This window comes from Hippopotamus amphibius, chromosome 11, assembly GCF_030028045.1.
Source record: "Hippopotamus amphibius kiboko isolate mHipAmp2 chromosome 11, mHipAmp2.hap2, whole genome shotgun sequence".
Taxonomy (NCBI): domain Eukaryota; kingdom Metazoa; phylum Chordata; class Mammalia; order Artiodactyla; family Hippopotamidae; genus Hippopotamus; species Hippopotamus amphibius.
The window spans coordinates 99,771,022-99,789,048 of NC_080196.1; the positions used below are offsets into that span (position 1 = coordinate 99,771,022).

Genomic DNA, 18,027 nt, shown 5'->3' on the forward strand with positions numbered 1-18,027 from the left:
ATCTTAGAATGAGATATTACTTTTGAAATGAGAAAAAAAGGCCTTGTTAAATATAAAGTGACTTGTGCTTTCTATATTAGAGCCTACCTATTTCTTCTAGGTGATTCCTTTTTTTTTTTCTTTTTAAATTTTTGGCCTCACTGCATGGCATGTGGAACTTCCCCGACCAGGGATCAAACCCATGCCCCTTGCAATGGAAGTGCGGAGTCTTAAAGACTGGAGCACCAGGGAAATCCTAGGTGATTCCCAATGCCAAAAACAGGAAACAACTTTTTTGTAAGGCTTAGTATATGGCAGTGCCTGGGTAGGCATTTTAAGCGCATCCTTACTTAGGGTTCATAACTGTTCTGTGAAGTAGGTGATGTGTTCATTATCTTTATACTTTCATTACAGATGAGGAAACTGAGGCTTAGCACGGCTACAAAATAAATAACAAAACCACGACTCAAGGCGGGCATTATCCAATGCCAGTTACCTTATTCTTGGTGATTACACTGCATCAGGTTATCAGAGGACATTCAGGTTGGAAGGGTGACTGGAACAGCCCACTGGGCTGGTTAATCTCAAGGCCAGAGCTAGAACTGGAGTCTCCCAAGGCCTTCCTACAAGATTGCTTGTGTTGACTTGTAACCTGCTGTATATCCAAAAGCTTCAAAAGCAAAACTCTTGTAAATACTAAAACCTATAACAGTAAGTTGGAAAAGGATGAGCTGGCAGATGAGGGATCATGACTTTTCTAGAAAGTGATAAATGATATTTCAAGGTGTTTGCTAATGTTGCAACCACATTGTTAGGACTCCTTTTTAAAAGTTTTTTTAATTTATTTTTTTATTGAGGTATAGTTGATGTTCAATAGTATATGTTTCAGGTGTACACCATAGTAATTCACAATTTTTAAGGGTTAAAATATTGGCTATGTTCCCTGTGTTGTGTGTTGTATGATATATCCCTATAGCTTATTTATTTTTAGAAGCACTTCTTTCTTCACTGCAGCCTGTTTACCTTCTCTTCTCCCTCCGCCCCCCTCCTCTAGTTCCTCAGGCTGTCCTATAACAGCAAAATATCCCATCCCAAAGGCAATGCCTGTGTTTGGATGATGCTGTCATCTGATTAAAAGAAAGTCCCTTGGACCTACTAGAGGGAAATCAAAGCAGAATCTCAAAGCTAGAGAACCCCCCACTCGGTGATAATAATCCTTAGTTCTGTGCTGGCTGTGAGAAATTGATGCAATTACTTGCGTTTCAGCAGTAAGATGGGTCCCTAGGTATCCTTTGTTATTTTTTCTATATTTAGTATTACTGGTCAATGTATTTTAAATTTATTTTTAGTAGCCAATTGGATATTAAAGCAGCTTAGCTGCTGCTGTATTTTAGGGTGTAGAGGGCGGGTAGAATGGGAAAGGATGAGACATTAGGCATCTCCTTAGAACTGGTAGAGTTTATGTTCAGACTCTGGTGGTCAAAGCGCTTCTATTAATTCACTGACTTTTTCCAGAGGCCCGGTTTTGTGCAGAAGACACACAGGAGCCCAAGGTCAAAGGCTGGGGGGTGACTGTATGCCGCTGCTGGAAAGGAACAGCAGTTGGTCTCCCTAGCCTGGCTCTTTCCTTCCAAGGAGAGTGCGCCTGGGCCAGATGAGCTCTCACAGCCGGGTGAACCCACCAGCAGGGCTCCTGCAGACCTGGTGGGTGAGAGGCACAGTTCGCTACAAAACACACACACCTGGACATGACAGCAGTGGCAGTTTAATCTGCAAAACAGGAAAGGCTTATATAGCAAAACCTCAATTAACAGGAAGTCAAGAATCCAAACCCCTCATTAACCAGTGACTCTTGTAACCAACTGATCAGGCTTCTCTGATAATTGTACTTCATGCTCCTGCTGTTAAAAGAAAACAAAACCAAACCTCAGAGCTCAATTTGCACCCACTTTCGGAAAGTACAAGAGATCTTTTGAGATACATTGCTGTACAGTACTTATCCCCGGCTTCCTTTGACCATTTTTATTCTTAATACCTCTTTGCTTCAGTCACACTTTATCCTACAGTATTTATATATTACACATTTTTATACATAGCTTCACAATTCCTTTTGAAACAAAACAAGAAGAAGGTACATTTTTCTGCTAAATGTAGCCTCCTTAAAAGGTCCACAAAAAATGGTTTGTTCTTTTCTGACTGCTAATGACCTCCATTTCTATAAACTGCAATAACGTCGTGTAACCTTCTGTAACACTGCCTGACCTGCCACATCTGAAACCCGGATCAGTATTTGCAAGAATATTTCTTCTTTGTCTGTTCTCTGTCTCAGCCCCATCCAGCCTTTGGTTGGAAGACTGGTGGAAAACTTTTTTTTTTTTTTTAACTGCCATATTTTCTAAATGCATTTTCTTGCAAATGCATCTTCTAAATATTTTGGAGCCCATCCTATTTCTTTATTTTCTCTGGTTCTAATTCTCTTTGGTTCTTTTTAAAAATTTTAATTTGTATAATTTTAAGTTGTCCAAGTCAGTGAGTTGTAGTATATTTAGAGCTGTGCGCCATCACCACTCTCCAATTCCAGAACATTTTCATCACCTAAAAAGAAATCTCGTACGCAGTAGCATTCACTCCTCATTCCTCTCTTCCCCCAGCCCCTGGCAACCAACAATCGACTTTCTCTCTCTATATAGATTTGTGTATTCTGGGCATTCCATGTAAATGTAATCATACAATATATGATCTTTTGTGACTGGCTGCTTTCACTTAGCATCATGTTTTCAAGATTCATCCATATCCGTACATATATATCCATGTGTATCAGTACTTTGTTCCTTTCCATGGCCAAATAATATTCCGTCGTGTGGATGGACCACATCTATTTATCCATTTGCCAGTCGATGGACACTTTGGAATAGTCTCTTTATTACTAAATTCCCTTGCCTCCTTGATTTCTTCACGTCAGTGCATAATCTGTACTATGTCCAGGATTACTTTGTTTCTTTTCTTTTTTCTTTTTGGCTGCCCTGCATGGCTTGCAGGATCTTTGTTCCCTGACCAGGGGTTGAACTCATGCCCCCTGCAATGGAAGGGCAGAGTCCTAATCATTGGACTGCCAGGGAATTCCCCAGGATTACGTTCTTAAACAATTCTGATCACAGCACCCTGTATTAAAAAACTCATGAAGGCTTGGAACTTCCTAGGTGGCACAGTGGTTAAGAATCTGCCTGCCAATGCAGGGAACTCAGGTTCAATCCCTGCTCCAGGAAGATCCCACATGCCTCAGAGCAACTAAGTCAGTGCACCACAACTACTGAGCCTGTGCGCTAGAGCCCATGAGCCACAACTATTGAGCCCATGTGCCACAACTACTGAAGCCTGAGCACCTAGAGCCTGTGCTCCGCAACAAGAGAAGCCACTGCAATGAGTAGCCGAGCACCACAACGAAGAGTATCATGTGTATCAATGAAGGCCCAGTGCAGCCAATAAATAAATAATTAAAAAACAAACCAACAAAAAAACCCATGAAGGCTTACCACTGGTTCATCTACAGAAAGAAGTCTCATCCATCCTCCTGTTTTAGTCTCCTTGTCCCTTATTTCTGTCCACACATGTCCTGTGAGGACAAATTCTCACGCCATGCACCTTCCCCACTTTGGATCTCTGCTCTGCCTGGGAAAACCTCCTCCCTTTACAAATGGTGAATTCCTCTAGCCTTCCCTTTGGAGCCTTCCCCAGGGCCCTCTGGGAGAACAGATGATGCCTCAACACTGACTGCATTTCCCTTAATTAAAATGCTCAGGATCCTGTATGGTACCCATTTACCCCTCCATCATCACTCCTGCGTATCGTGTGAGCGCTTTGAGGAAAATGCGTGTTTCTTGTTCCACTTCTTGGTGATTTTTTTCTGTAACTCAAAGAAGATGCGTAATCAGTGATTATTTATTTCATGTGTGTACCTTTGTTTACCCTTTACTATGAAAAACTTTGATGGAATAACTTAATGTGCCGGGCGTTTCCATTGGGGAAATGAAGTCAGTTACTTTGTGAGGGGCCTCACTGCCCCCCCCCCCCCCCCCGCAACCCCCGGAGAGAGAGCAGAGGGGATTATTTCAGGCTGTGACTACTGCCCCCACCTTCCAGATGATAACAAGTTGTTTTAAACATTATCTCCTTTTGATCTCTGGCAACTGTTCTCATTTGAAAACAATTGGAAAGTGAGGCCAAGGGTGCTTGGCTGATTTGCCTGTCTGAGGTGGTGCAGCTAGGATGAAAAAAATCTCCTACTGCCTTACGCTGCTTTATTACTTCTTAAGGAAGAAAGATCCCAAAAGGAAGGGGAGACACTGAACTTGATCATTCAACTCCCAAGGGAAAATGGCCCTGAATAAAGCATAGTTTTGTGTAAGGTGTGTGCAAGAAGGAAAAATTCTTTTTTCCTCTCTGTAAATGCATATTTATAGATGCATTACCTTTGCAAATCGAAGGCAGGGGGAAGGGAGCAAAGCAAGCCTTTCAGCCCCCGCCCCCTCCCCTGCCGCAGTCAGTCGGCTGGATGCTGTGAGCAAGGACAGCCCTAGGTGCCTGAGAGCTTTCAATTGTTTCCTGTCCTCCAAAGCAATCCACTCCATACCTGAGTGCAGAGAGAGGGCGCCGCCACCAGCTTAAGGCCTCTGGGCTTAAAAGAAACAAGGAGAACAGAAGAGGGACCTTAGGTGGCCATCATCAACATCGGGGACATCATTTGCAGGACCAACTGCAAAATAAAACGGGGGCCCCTTGTTCAAAAAGTAGGAGGAATTTCAAGACTGGAGCGTTAAACCCAGCATGGGGCCCTTCTGAGATGGGTGTGGGGGCCTGGGTGGGTGGCATTTTGGTGAAGCTGGCCCTGGGCAGGGTTACATACCCAGATTCATATTTATGCTTAGAATCACGTAGAAAAGAACAACAACATATATTCCATTCAGGAATATGAACCCCCCAAATTGTTGCCTTAACATTTTTTTTTTACTGTAATGTAGCTTTTATGATTGTTGTATTTTCTATGTGCGAAACACTGTTCTAAGTGCTTTGCAAATACTGACTCATGTTTTTCTTCTTGAAAACTCTATGAGGGAGGTACTATTAGTATAATAGCCATTTTATAGATGAGGAAATAGGGGCATAGGAATGCAAGTAAGTTTCCCCAGTCTGGTGGAGTCCGCTTCTAACCACTGTGTATGCTGCCTCTCCGATCAAAACAGGACTATTTACTTTATCACAAGACTCTGTATCAACGTATTTTGGAAAATGAAAGTTTTAAAGGGTATCTTTTTTTGTTGTTGTTGTTCCTAAAACAGAGAGGGTTGAATTAATTGCAGGTATCTGTAGAGAACTCCATGGATCTTTTAGATTCCTGCCACCCAATCTATGTAGGTTCCTGCTCTAAATGAACACTTTCTTTGGGCCTCTTAGTCACAACTATTCAAAAACACATCTGAGGAACAAACAAATATACAAAAATGCATCCCTCAATGAACAACATATCAACAAGTATTACTACTTCCACCTCTGTTCAAATAATAAGATAGCCTTCAAGCAAAGCAGATGAGATCCTTAACTAACAAACAAACAAACAAACAGCATTTAGTGCAGCTCCCGAGAATGCCTTTCTACTCATTGGTCAGGAAAACAACTAGCATTTAAAAAATTTTTTTTTAATTTTATATTGGAGTATAGTTGATTTACGTTGTGTTAGTTGCAGGTGTACAGCAAAGTGATTCAGTTCTACATATACGTATATCTATTTTTTTTCAGATTCTTTTCCCATATAGGTAATTATGGAGTATTAAGTGGTGTTCACGGTGCTATATAGTAGGTCCTTGTTGACTATCTATTTTATATATAGTAACAACTAGCAGTTTTGAATGTGAAGGAGAGAAAAAGTTAAATTGGGTTTTGTACTATAAAAAAGAGTAAAGTACAAAATAAATTTTAGAGAAAGCATTTTACTCAAAGTGCTCAAATACGAAGTTACGGTATAGCTGTAATAGACTTGAATTCTATGGAAGTTTCATCTATTCATTCCTGTTTACCTTTCACAAGATCTTGGGTCAATGTACTGTTTCTGTATTTTATTAACCTCTGTTTGTGCTTTAGTTTCCTGAAAGGGAATTAGGAATGTGGATTAGGGCCTCGCCGATGATAAGACAGCATTTTTTCATTGAATCTGAACTGTTCCAAACCAAATAATATAAATATATTGAAGAATATTAAAGAAAAAAATCTCACTATGTATAGATATATTTAAAATATTTTTTTCCCTAAGAAGTAGCTATTTCACAGCTATTAAAAACCACTTGAAAAATACTGAAAGCAGGGAAAGACACCTAGGGTTTTTCATATACTTTTCCCAGCCATAATAACCTTGGGTTTCTGGCCTGTATTATGCTCCATTTGTGTAAAGCAAAACGGTCACCACAAGAGCATTTTAAACATGCCAGAGATTTCCCCACAAGTCTGTCACCTTCAACTGTTTTGTGGTAAATGGTTTCTAATTGCACTGATTCACTTTCCAATCCTTCCATCTCTTTTTCCCCCTTTCACCCTTCCTCCATCTCGCTCGTGTGTGAGACCATTACCTATAAAATGTTGTCCTCAGAACTGCATTTTACAAAACACTATTTTCTAATAACAAGCTTGAAAAGAAAGAGACGCACGTATCCATTGACCCGTTAAAATTTCTAACGGGAGAGTGGGCGGGTGGGAATTAGAGAAATAGGTGAGGGAGGTTATGAGGTGCAAACTTCCAGTTACAAAATAAATGAGTTATGGATATAAAGTAAACAGTATGGGGAATACAGTTAATAATGATATAGTATCTTTGTATGGTGACAGATGGTAGCTAGATTTGTATGGTGATCATTCTGTAATGTCTAGAACTATTGAATCACTCTGCTGTGCCCCAGGAACTAACACAGTCCTGTAGGTTAATTATACTTCAAACAAGCAAAATCATAGAAAAACGATCAGATTTGTGGTTATCAGAGGCAGGGCTTGGGGGCAGGGGGAATTGGATGAACATAGTCAAAATGTACAAATTTCCAGTTATAAGGTAAATAAGTACTAGGGATGTAATATACATGATTAATATAATTAATACTAGTGAATGTCATATATGAAAGTTGATAGAGTAAATCCTAAGAGTTCTTCTCACAAGGAAAACATATTTTCCCTTTTTCTTTTATTTTGTATCTATATGAGACAGATGTTCACTAAACTTATTGTAATCATTTCATGATGTATGTAAGTGTAAGTCAGATCATTATGCTGTACACCTTACACTTATACAGTGTTATATTTCAATTATATCAATGAAAATGGAAAAAAAATTAAATAGCAAACAAAACAAAATGAAACAATTTCCAATTGGAATAACCCATCCTGGGTTCTTATATCTTCATGAAAGTGTCAGTTGAGGAGGCCAAAGACTGCTTCATCTTGAACATGTTCTGTTCTTTCCTTGCCTTGACAGACTTGTGGCAGGAGTCCTATGACCCTTGGGGACAATTCTACCTTCCTTTCTCTCCTTCTCTCTCTCTCTTTCTTTCTTCTTTCTTTCTTTCTTTCCTTTCTTTCTTTCTTTCTTTCTTTCTTTCTTTCTTTCTTTCTTTCTTTCTTTCCTTCTTTCTTTCTTTTTTCTTTCTTTCTCTCTCTCTCTCTTTCTTTCTCTCTCTTTCTTTCTTTCTTTCTTTCTTTCTTCCTTTCTTTCTTTTTCTTTTTTCTTTCTTCTTTCTTTCTTCCTTTCCTTTCCTTCCTTCCTTCTTCTAATCAGAAAAGTTAAAATGAAAGAAAACAATGGAATGTAATATAACAAACATTAGCACACACAAGCAAATATCAAACTTTTGTCATTTCTTTTGTAAAATAAATAATACCAATTAAGCTGCAGTCCCCTTGACCTCCTCCCTGATCCAATTTCCCTTAATTTCTCCCTGAAAGCCACCACCATGAAGATTTCGGCATGGTATCTGTCAGCCCGTTCTTTTACTTTAGCTCTAACATATATTCTTTGTAAATAACATATACTGTTGCTTGCATGAAACCAACATAGTATCATGTCTTGCCAAGATCAGACTGAACTACCTTAATCTTTGGGGATAAGAGAAGATGAAATTTCCTTAAATTATGACCTCTGTTTTAGAAACTGGAATATATAAAAAAGGTAAACAGTAAGGACCTACTGTATAGTACAGGGAATTATACTCAGTATTCTGAAGAATATATATATATGTGTATATATATATGTATATAAAACTGTATCGTTTTGCTGTATACTTGAAACTAACCCAATGTTGTAAATTACCTATACTTCAATTGAAAAAACTTTTAAAAAATCTAATACTAGGAGATTTAAACCAAAAACAAACAAAAACCCCTAACTGTTCCCTGGAGCAAATTTTAATTTATGGGATAATCAGAGTAGCAAATCTCTTCTAAAGACAAGAATTCTGGAGGTGAACACTTTTGCCGTGGTGACTTTACAAGGTTCTGCTAGAAAATAAAACCAGGTTAGGATTATCTCTTACCTAGGATCTGTAAACTTGAGGAAGGCTTGCTTTGGAAACTTTCTGACATCAGATTTTTCTGGCAAGTTGATTTTTTTGTGCAGCTATCAAAATCTTTAGGTGCTCACACAGTGAATACACAGATACTTGCTACATTTTAAATTCCTGGATACAAGATGTTATTGTAGTCAGTTTTATCTGTCCAACTATAGATTTTTCATGTTAGTGTGACACAAGTTTTAGAAATAAAATGAAAAATGCAAATTAATCGTAGTATTTATAAACTCACCTTTTTTCTATATGGAAAAATTTAATGATTGTCAGAAATAGGCACTGGAATTAAAGGGTCCTCATATATATATAGTTATATACTTCAATCTTAAAGAAACTCTAATGAAACTAATGAAACTCTGAAAAACAGCTGAATACCTTAATACTTTAGACTGTGATGTCACCTCCTACCAAGTTAATCTAAATGGAAGTTGGTGTTAATAAACCTAGTAGTCTAGTGCCACCTTGTGACTGAAATTCTCAACTACAGCATGTTAGATTCCAGTGAGTAAGACATTTATTTCTGCAAAAGGTTCATTCACTCATCCAGTTCCTGGTGTTATTGGTAATTGGATTGACAGTATCTACCAATAGAGTTATAAGCCATCCCTGCTTTCCCAAGACTGAGGGGCATCTAGGGACACTAGACTCTTAAGGTTTAAAACCAGGACAATCTCAGATAAAGCGGGACCAATTGGTCCCCTACCTACTAAGTCTAAAGCACTGTCTGGGCATTCAGGATGTAGCAATGAATAAGACAAAGTCACTATCTATGGAGTGTGTGTTATTGTTTGGGGGAGGTATACACAGACGATGTATAGTCATGTAACATATCAGGTCAATGTAATTGAGTCACTTGGTGGCTCTTTTAGGTTGAGTGCTTGGTGATGGAGGAGGTGATATTTGAACTGAGAGCTGAATGACACAGAGGAGATGCTCACATGAAGACAGGAGGAAGAACATTCTGGGCAAAGAGGAAAGTTAGAACAAAGTCTCTAGATCTGGAATAAGCTTGGTGTGTTTAAGGAACCCAAAAGAGCCAATGTGACTTGAGTTTAGCAGGTGTGTTAATTTTCTATGGCTTCCTAACAAATTAGCATAAATTAAGTAGCTTAAAATAACAGGAATTTATTGCCTCACAGTCTGGAGGTCAGAGGTCTAAAATCAAGCTGTCAGCAGGGCTATACTTCCTCTGAAGATCCCAGGGGAGGTTACTTCCTTGCCTCTTTCTAGCTTCCGATGGTTGCTGGAAACCCTTGGTGTTCCTTGGCTGGTAGACCCAGCCCTCCAGTCTCTGCCTCTGTCCTCACGTGGTATCCTCCCTGTGTCTTTGTTTTCACCAGGCTTTTTCCTCTTCTTATAAGGACATCAGTCATTGGAGTAGGGCATACTGTGTTGATATCATCTCAACTTGATTACATCTGCAAAGATTGTATTTCCAAATAAGTTCACATTTACGGGTATGGGAGGGGCAGTTAGGAATTCCAGATATCTTTTTTTTGGGGGACACAGGAGAACCCGCTGCATGGACAAGGCTGAAAGTGGCACAAAAAGAGGCCAGAGAGGTAGGCAGGGCCCAGATCACACAGGGATTTGCAAGGTAAGGTAAGGAATGAAACTCTTGGTGAGTTTTAAGAAGCAGAGAGCTGTGGCACTATAGCCATTTAAAGGAAAGATCACTCCCATGGGGAGATGGACCGTAGGAAGTTAAGAGTGGAGGAAAAGAGGGTAGGAGAGAGTTGGCAGGACTGGGATTACAGTGGTGATGGTGAAAGTGGAGAGAATAGGACAGAATTGGGATGCATTTTGGAGATAGAACTGATAGGTTTTCCGATGGATTGAATGCTGGTGTGATAAAAGAAGTTCATCAAACCTAACTGCCAGGGTTCTGAACAATCAATTTCTCTTATTTTCTGGGTTGAGTAAGCCTAGGGGAGAAACAGATTTAGAGAAAAAAATTGAGAGTTTTATCTCTGCAACAGGAAGATAGAAGGACAATACCCTATTTCCAGACCCCAAATTACATGGGGTCAGGGCGGAAAGAGAGCTACCAGTCCGGAGGGTGGTGGGGAAAGAGGAAGAGACGTTTAATGGAACAATCACATTTGAGACAGGGTGTGCAACAAGAGAAGGCTTAGAGAAGCCAATGACCGGAAGGGACTGTCTGATGACACACTGTGGGTTGCATAGAGTGCGCTGGCAGGGTTTGGAAGTATGGAGAGAAAGGGGAATTGGGTCACATGGGTCCAGGTACCTAGTTGTTTGAGTGATGATGGCTGACTCATGGGGCTTGGGCTTCTGCTGACGACTGAGCTGAAGTGTCCACAAAGCCTAGGGGATTGTATGATCATCTCTGAATGGAAGGTACCCAGTTTAAAATCTGCTATGGGAGCCGCTGAGCAATTGTTCTATCTTGCAGTCTCCAGGGGGCATGGTGGAGCAGAAGAGAGCCAAGACCTCCTCCCAGACGTCTTCCTTAGGAGGCAAGGGACCCTGGGCTCGTTAACAGATGGGGTGGGGGGTGGGGCTGGCTTTCTCTGGAGCAGGAAGCTAGGTGTCACATCTTGGTGACACAATGAAGCATGAGGCTCTTGTTTACAAAACCCTCTTCTGTTACAGGCAGCCTTTTCCGCTCACGTGTTGGGTAGCAGTGGTGCTGGAATTATGAGCTGCTCTGGTTACATCTACAACTCGGAATTCATATGCTAAGTATGAAACTTTGCATTTGCTGGAATAATAACTGAACCCCCTCAGTGTCTTTAAATTACACTAACTAGTTAGAAAACTCACAAGTTGATTTTTACTTTTTTAAATCATTGTTTCTTATCTGATGAAACACTGTATAAGAAAAAGACATAAAATGAGAATTATATCACATTGAAAATGTAGATCCAAACTCACGTGAATGCATAAACAGATTTATTTTTCTTTTCTAGGCAAATACATGATATGTTTAGACTTCCAGGTCAGGCTAAGATCCTAGAAACTCAATAATAAATAACCTCTACAGTTAAAGGAGGAGAAACAAGAGGACGAGAAAGAATACGTGCACATTTCTTTTTTGTTTATTTTTAGTTTTCAGTTTAGACAGTTTGGAGGTGGAGGGACCATCCGGGCTCATCCATGCGTGGTAGAGCATATTCCCCTCTGTCCTATGCCGGGAAGGGGAGGAGAGGCTGGTCTCTCTTCTCCAGTGTCCCTGCCCCTCTAACTCTGGAAAAGACTTAAATGGGCCTTTCTTTTTTTTTTTTTTTTTTTTTTTTTTTGATTATATTATTATTTTATTTTTTTTTTTTGGGGGGTACACCAGGTTCAATCAACTGTTTTTATACACATATCCCCATATTCCCTCCCTTCCTTAAATGGGCCTTTCTTAATACCTCCAGGATGCGTATCAACCACCAAAAGAGCATCAGAAAGGTTAAATGCCTGGGCTCTCATTAGTGTCTTTTTTCTACTCCAGAATCAGTGTGTTGTGTAGTATAAACAAGACGCTCTCTTTGGATAAAATTAGCGTTGTTTTATTTTAAACTTAAAATGTCTTGACTAGTTGTTTATTTTACAATTTACAACAGTAAACTTTATTCTTTTTTTGGTGTACAGATTTATGAATTTTGACATATGTGAAGAGTGGTGTAACCATTTCCACGGTCAAGATACAGAACAATTCCATAACCCGACCCCCCCCCCCAACAAATTCTGTCATGCCACCCCTTTGTACATCCAATCTTTTAAAGTAAATTATGTTTTTATTTATTCTTAGGCACTTGATCTGTATCAATGAGTGCACCTTAAAAGCTTATTTTACATTTTAGAAAGATGAACCAGCCGCTGTCTGTAATACCAGTATAAGAAATCCTTTTTACTCTGGACCCACCATGACTGAAACTATGCCCCGTAACATGCCACAGATGTTTTCTGTGTCCAGCAGGATTTAGTTTGCTCTTTGATTTCGCTCTTGCTTATATCCACAGGAGCTCAGCTCTCTTTATGTTTCTTCCTCTCCTGCTCATAAAACAGTTATTGGTCTCCTCACCATTTTTACTGTTCTTTAAATGTGTTCAAGTGACTCTTAAAACATGGTGTCCAGAATTAGATGCAACGGCCTAGCTGCTGATGCTGTACACTGTGGACCTAGGTGGAATGCACGTTCTTTTTTCTGGATTCTGTCTGAAACTGCACGAGCGTTTTTATTTTCTCAGCCATAATTCACTGTTTACTGACAATGAATGTCTGGTCAACGATACAAATTAAAAAAATTTAACACATGGCTGCTAGTTCTTTGCGTCCTTAGCCTGTATACGTGGCACTGGGATTTTTTGCACCCAAGACTTTTATATTTGCCCTTATTAATTTTTTCAGTGTAAGATTTGACCAGAGTTCCAGCTTGTTAATATGGGTTTAAACCCTTTTTCTGGGACATTGTGTATATGCTTCTCTTACTCAGTTTTCCATAAAGGATGGAAGGCAGCCAGGTATTTCTCTCTCACTGCCTTGTCACCCTCACATCTCCCTTTACTTGCAATGCCCCTCTTTCCCCATTTTCTCATTCGGTCATATCTCTCCACAGGTGAAAAAAAGATAGCTGAAGTCACCCAAAAATGATAACGAGAAAGGGGGCAAACCCTGTGGGTACTGATGTACCTGCAACTAGACTGACGATTCCTTGTTTAGGGGCTTCTCGGGACACTGATAACTGGGTCTTACCTGAAAAAAGCAAATTGACAGTCTAGTCATAAAATTGGCTTGTGATTGGGACTATTACCTTATTATGATATATTAGGCAAGACATAGAAGTAGCATGATCTGGTCCAAAGAATAAAAGGAATTATCCATCAGTACATAATTCATGAGTTCCATGCAGAAATGAGGAGGAACAGATTGGATTAAGTTATATGAATTCTGCTTTTCACCTTTACATGTATGTTTTAGAAAGAATGCAGAGAATAATTTTTTTTATTTTTTGAGACCTATTTCTAGGGCATTCTGTAATTCTTTGCCACTATTCCTATCTATCTATTATCTATCATCTATCTATCTATCTATCTATCTATCTATCTATCTATCTATCATCTATCATCTATCTATCTATCTATCTTATCTATCTATCATCTATCTATCATCTATCTATCTATCTATCATCTATTATCTATCGTCTATCTATCTATTTTATTTAATTTTATTGTAAGAACACTTAACATGAGATCTATCCTCTTGACAAATTTAAAAATCCACATTACGGTATTGTTAACTACAGGCACAGTGTTGTAGAGCAGATTTCTAGGACTTATTCATCCTGCATAACTGAAGGTATCCTATCCCTTCAATTTAAACATTTTTGATAATGAAGTGTGTGGATAGAACTGATGCTTTCATACGAAAAGTATTATTTACTATAATTGAGGAACCAGGTATGTTTATTAAACATCAAAAGTATTTTACTTCCTATGACATTATTCCAAATACATAAAACTTGAAAAGAAGACAATAAACACATGATCTTACAGATAACATTTTTGTCTTATATATATATATATAAAATTGATTTATAATGTTGTGCCAATCTATGCTGTACAACAGGGTCTCCTGCATGCCCGTCTCATTAGCCACTGTGTGAAAGTTCACGCAGGCCTGCCCGGATATCCCAGTTGACCTTGTCTTCTCTTTTCAAACAAAGCTACGTTTAAGCTTAACTGGATATTGACCTAAAATGTGAGTGACTAGTAGGATTAGCCCTCCTAATGTGTGTTTGCACTTATTAAATGGAACTGTCAGCACAATTCAGTCTCTGATTGGTGGCTTGTTCCTGGGAAATATTTTGAGCTGAGTTGCTTTTTTTTTTCTTCTTTCTTTCTTTATGCCCTTTACCTCTAGTGTATCTGCTGGAGTATAAATTTTGAAAGAAGGCATTCCATATCCCCTTACTCATTTCCGGTCCATTCAGGCTCTCCACACTGAGCGGACCTCCGTTCAGCTACATCGTGGGGAGAAAGCCTCTGTTAACACATCTCGTACTGAATTTCCCAAACAAGCAATGTGGGATATAGAGGGCTTGTGAGGTGTGTGACAGAGTAGAGGCGAGGCTCAGAAGGGGATTCTCAGATGAAGAGAAAACTGAAGGATATTGCTAAAGGCAGAATCTCAGGACACAGCACTTGAACAGAGAGGCCAAAGCATGATGTCAAAGGGCTGTGAGGGAGAGTCTGTGTTCATTTTAGTTCACTGAGTTAGTGAAAGACACTGAAAGCCTATACTCTTAAGACAATAGTTTTCTTTCTTTCCTTTTTTTCTTTTCTTTTTCTTTCTTTCTTTCTTTTTTGAGATTAATGGCATTTTTTTTCCCCTAGAGAAAGAAGCAAATTCTTAAATGGGGCTTAGAACAATACCTCGTACATACGCTCAACAAGTGTTGATTTAATGAATTTATCAAAGTTCATGAAGATTCCCACCTCCGTTTTATAATATACAAGTTGAAACTGTCACTGCACTCAGATTTTGCTTGCGTTTTGTTGTTCCTGAAAGAATAGACAAGGGGATAACATTGTTCCTGTTTTAAATGCCATGTTGTTAAAGATGTCCCCTGACGTTTCAGTGTTTTGAAAGCACTGTCTCTTTCTTCCCACCTCCATGGGCAAAAGACATTTTGATTCTCCGCTGGTAAAATAAAATTTATGAAATGCTTTCTTATCTTTTTGAGGACTAATTTCAACCTTCAAAATGTTTTTTGATCTTTTAACTTAAAAAGTCACAACTATTTGCTCTTCCTTTTATTCTTACCAGTTGTGAGCACATTTACAGTTTACATAAAGATATTCCAAATTATACTTTTCGAGTACAATATATCATTTCCTGTTGTAATGATTTTAAATGTTTTTTTTTTTAAAGGGGCGTGAAAAAGGCTCTTCTTTTTTTTTCTTTTTCCAGAATGAATCACACTTGTACAGTCTGACGTAGCAAATGGCTGTGACACACTTGAAAATGATGAGTGAGTATTTTGCATTGAGACATAGAAAATTTACATTTTATAAAAATCATTTTCTGGGTTTCCACTTTGCTTTTGTAATGATGATTCATCTTGTCCTTTATTCTGGGAAGTCTTAATGAATGTTTGAGTAAAGAAGAAGTGAAAGCCACATACCCTGTAGGATCCAGAACAGTGAAAAAAGCTTTTTATAGCAGCTGTTCCTTGCATATTTACATGTGTGAAATCCAAATGCAGTACCTTTTCTTTTTGTCCCTGATAAAAGTTATTCTAACCTCCAAAAGCAGGAAGAAAGTACATAATTTTCTGTGGGTGTTGTGTTGACCTTTTACTGTCTTCTCTTTTTCTCACTGTCAACTTCTTTCTCTTTCTTTTGGTGAAAAATTTTGGCACAGTATAATGAAAAATAGATTACAGAGGCAGCTATGACCTCAAGGATGCTGGATGAGGGTTATCATGATATAATGCAAATAAGAGGGCTCTTGGTCAAGGTGAAATAATGTTAGTTATTTAAAATGTTAAAATATGTGGTCATTCTACCATTACGAATGCCCCACGGGTGATGATTCATCTAATGCCTCTTCGTACATAATTATTTTGTGTCTTCCAGAGTGCTGAATGATCACTCTTGTTCTCGGTACAGTTTTTACATTTTCTAGGAGTGTTTGACCTACTCAGTTTTTCAATTTTTAGCAAACAATTCCACAGTAGTCAGAATACATCATTCCTCAAATTTAGCCCAGAGAGAGATTAAGTGAAAAAGATCCTACAGCCAATAGTGGAAGAACTGCACTCAGTCAAGCCCCATTAGCTGGGATGAAGTGAGAGTAGCATTGACATATATACTACCAAATGTAAGATAGATAGCTAGTGGGAAGCTGCTGCATAGCACAGGGAGATCAACTCGATGATGGGTGATGACATAGAGGGCTGGGATAGGGAGGGTGAGGAGTCGTGGGAGAGAGGGGATATGGGGATACATGTATAAATACAGCTGATTCACTTTGTTGTACAGCAGAAACTGGCACAATAATGTAAAGCAATTATATTCCAATAAAGAGCTTAAAAATAAAAAAATAAAAATAAAAATAAATCTTGGGGTGTGCTCAGAGCAGGGGGCCTGAAGAAATGGTCCATCTGTTTATAACACACCCAACAGGAATCTGGGTTCATTGTGAGGAGGGGCACAAAGCTTGTGGCCTTCCTATGAGCAAATACCCAACACATGCCCCCTGCACCTCCACGCGGCATGATATAATGCAATTTGTAGTTGAAAACCTTTCCACAAAGAAAACGGCTTCACTGGTCGTTGAAATCTATATTTCCAGAACTCCCTTCCCTGCAGAGTTCCCTGCAGAGCCAGCACTGTCCACGAGAATATTTACATGCAAGACTTGGAAGAGGGAAGGGAAGCAGCGGCAGATCATTTTCCTGCCCAGGGCGTGCGTGCCGGCGCCAGGGGCTGTTCTGCGCATGCCTGTCTGCTCACCTGGTCGAAGTGGGCAGCACCCGTGCCCCGGAGAGTGTTTAGCTTTTTGAGGTGGGTGCCAGCGCCACCTGCAGGTCACTCTCAGCACCGAAGCTGGGGACTGAGAGATGCGAGCTTCAGCCCCTCAATATACGTACTCCCATCGCTTCCTAGAAGGCTCCAGTTTCTCCTTGCTCTTTCCCTCTTACATCCATCTTTTCTTCCTGAGTGCCAGCCCCACTCACTTCGGGCCCTGGCACTAGAAACAAACGCCTTCCACAGACTGTTTAACCCACTCCCATAATTCCATTAGGTCAACTTGCTGTAACAAATCCCTTCTTAGATACATCACTGCTATTGGTTCTAATTCTCTAATTAAACCTTGACTGACACACCAGGTTTGGGAGCATTTTAACTTTCAGCCATTTGTAATGAATCTTCTTGCAAAGAAAATTGTGTTTTTCTGTCAAATATCAGTTGGAATTAAAAAGTACAGTATATATATGGTCATACTCTAAACAAATATTGCTCAGATCTGCAAATCAGTGCCTAGAGCAATTTCTGGTCCTACTGTGAGGGCCAATAAATAGGCCTCTCGAGTTTTCTTTCTGCTTTCCCCTGATTGTCATTTTTTGTTTTCCTATTTTCCCCCCTCACCTTTGCCCAAGGTTTATATTTTAATTACTTAATTAAAACATTTTTTGAGTGCCTACTGTATGAGTACTATTATGTGCCAGTATATCAGACATTGTTCTGGAAAATGTGTACAGAGTGGAGAACAAAATAGAGATATAGTCTGATGTTAGTCCTCTTGGAGATACGTGTGAAACAAATGAACAAACAGGGATCTGTAATTACAGCTTCCATCAAACCTTCCTATGGAGGAAAATGTATCTACAAACGTATCTAAAGTGTGTCCTTAATCTTCAGTATACAACATGTGGGGAAGGAGAAGTTACTTCTTGGCAACCAAGAAAGTTACCTGCACATCACATTTTTTCAGT

General features: G+C 39.3%; 1 non-coding gene across 1 annotated transcript; it reads left to right on the forward strand.

Annotated features, from left to right (window-relative positions):
• The first annotated feature begins 16,652 nt into the window (after window positions 1–16,652).
• Window positions 16,653–16,782, forward strand: LOC130832165 (small nucleolar RNA SNORA11). Its single transcript, XR_009048242.1, has one exon. It is a non-coding gene; the product is annotated as a small nucleolar RNA SNORA11 (small nucleolar RNA).
• The last annotated feature ends 1,245 nt before the right edge of the window (window positions 16,783–18,027 follow it).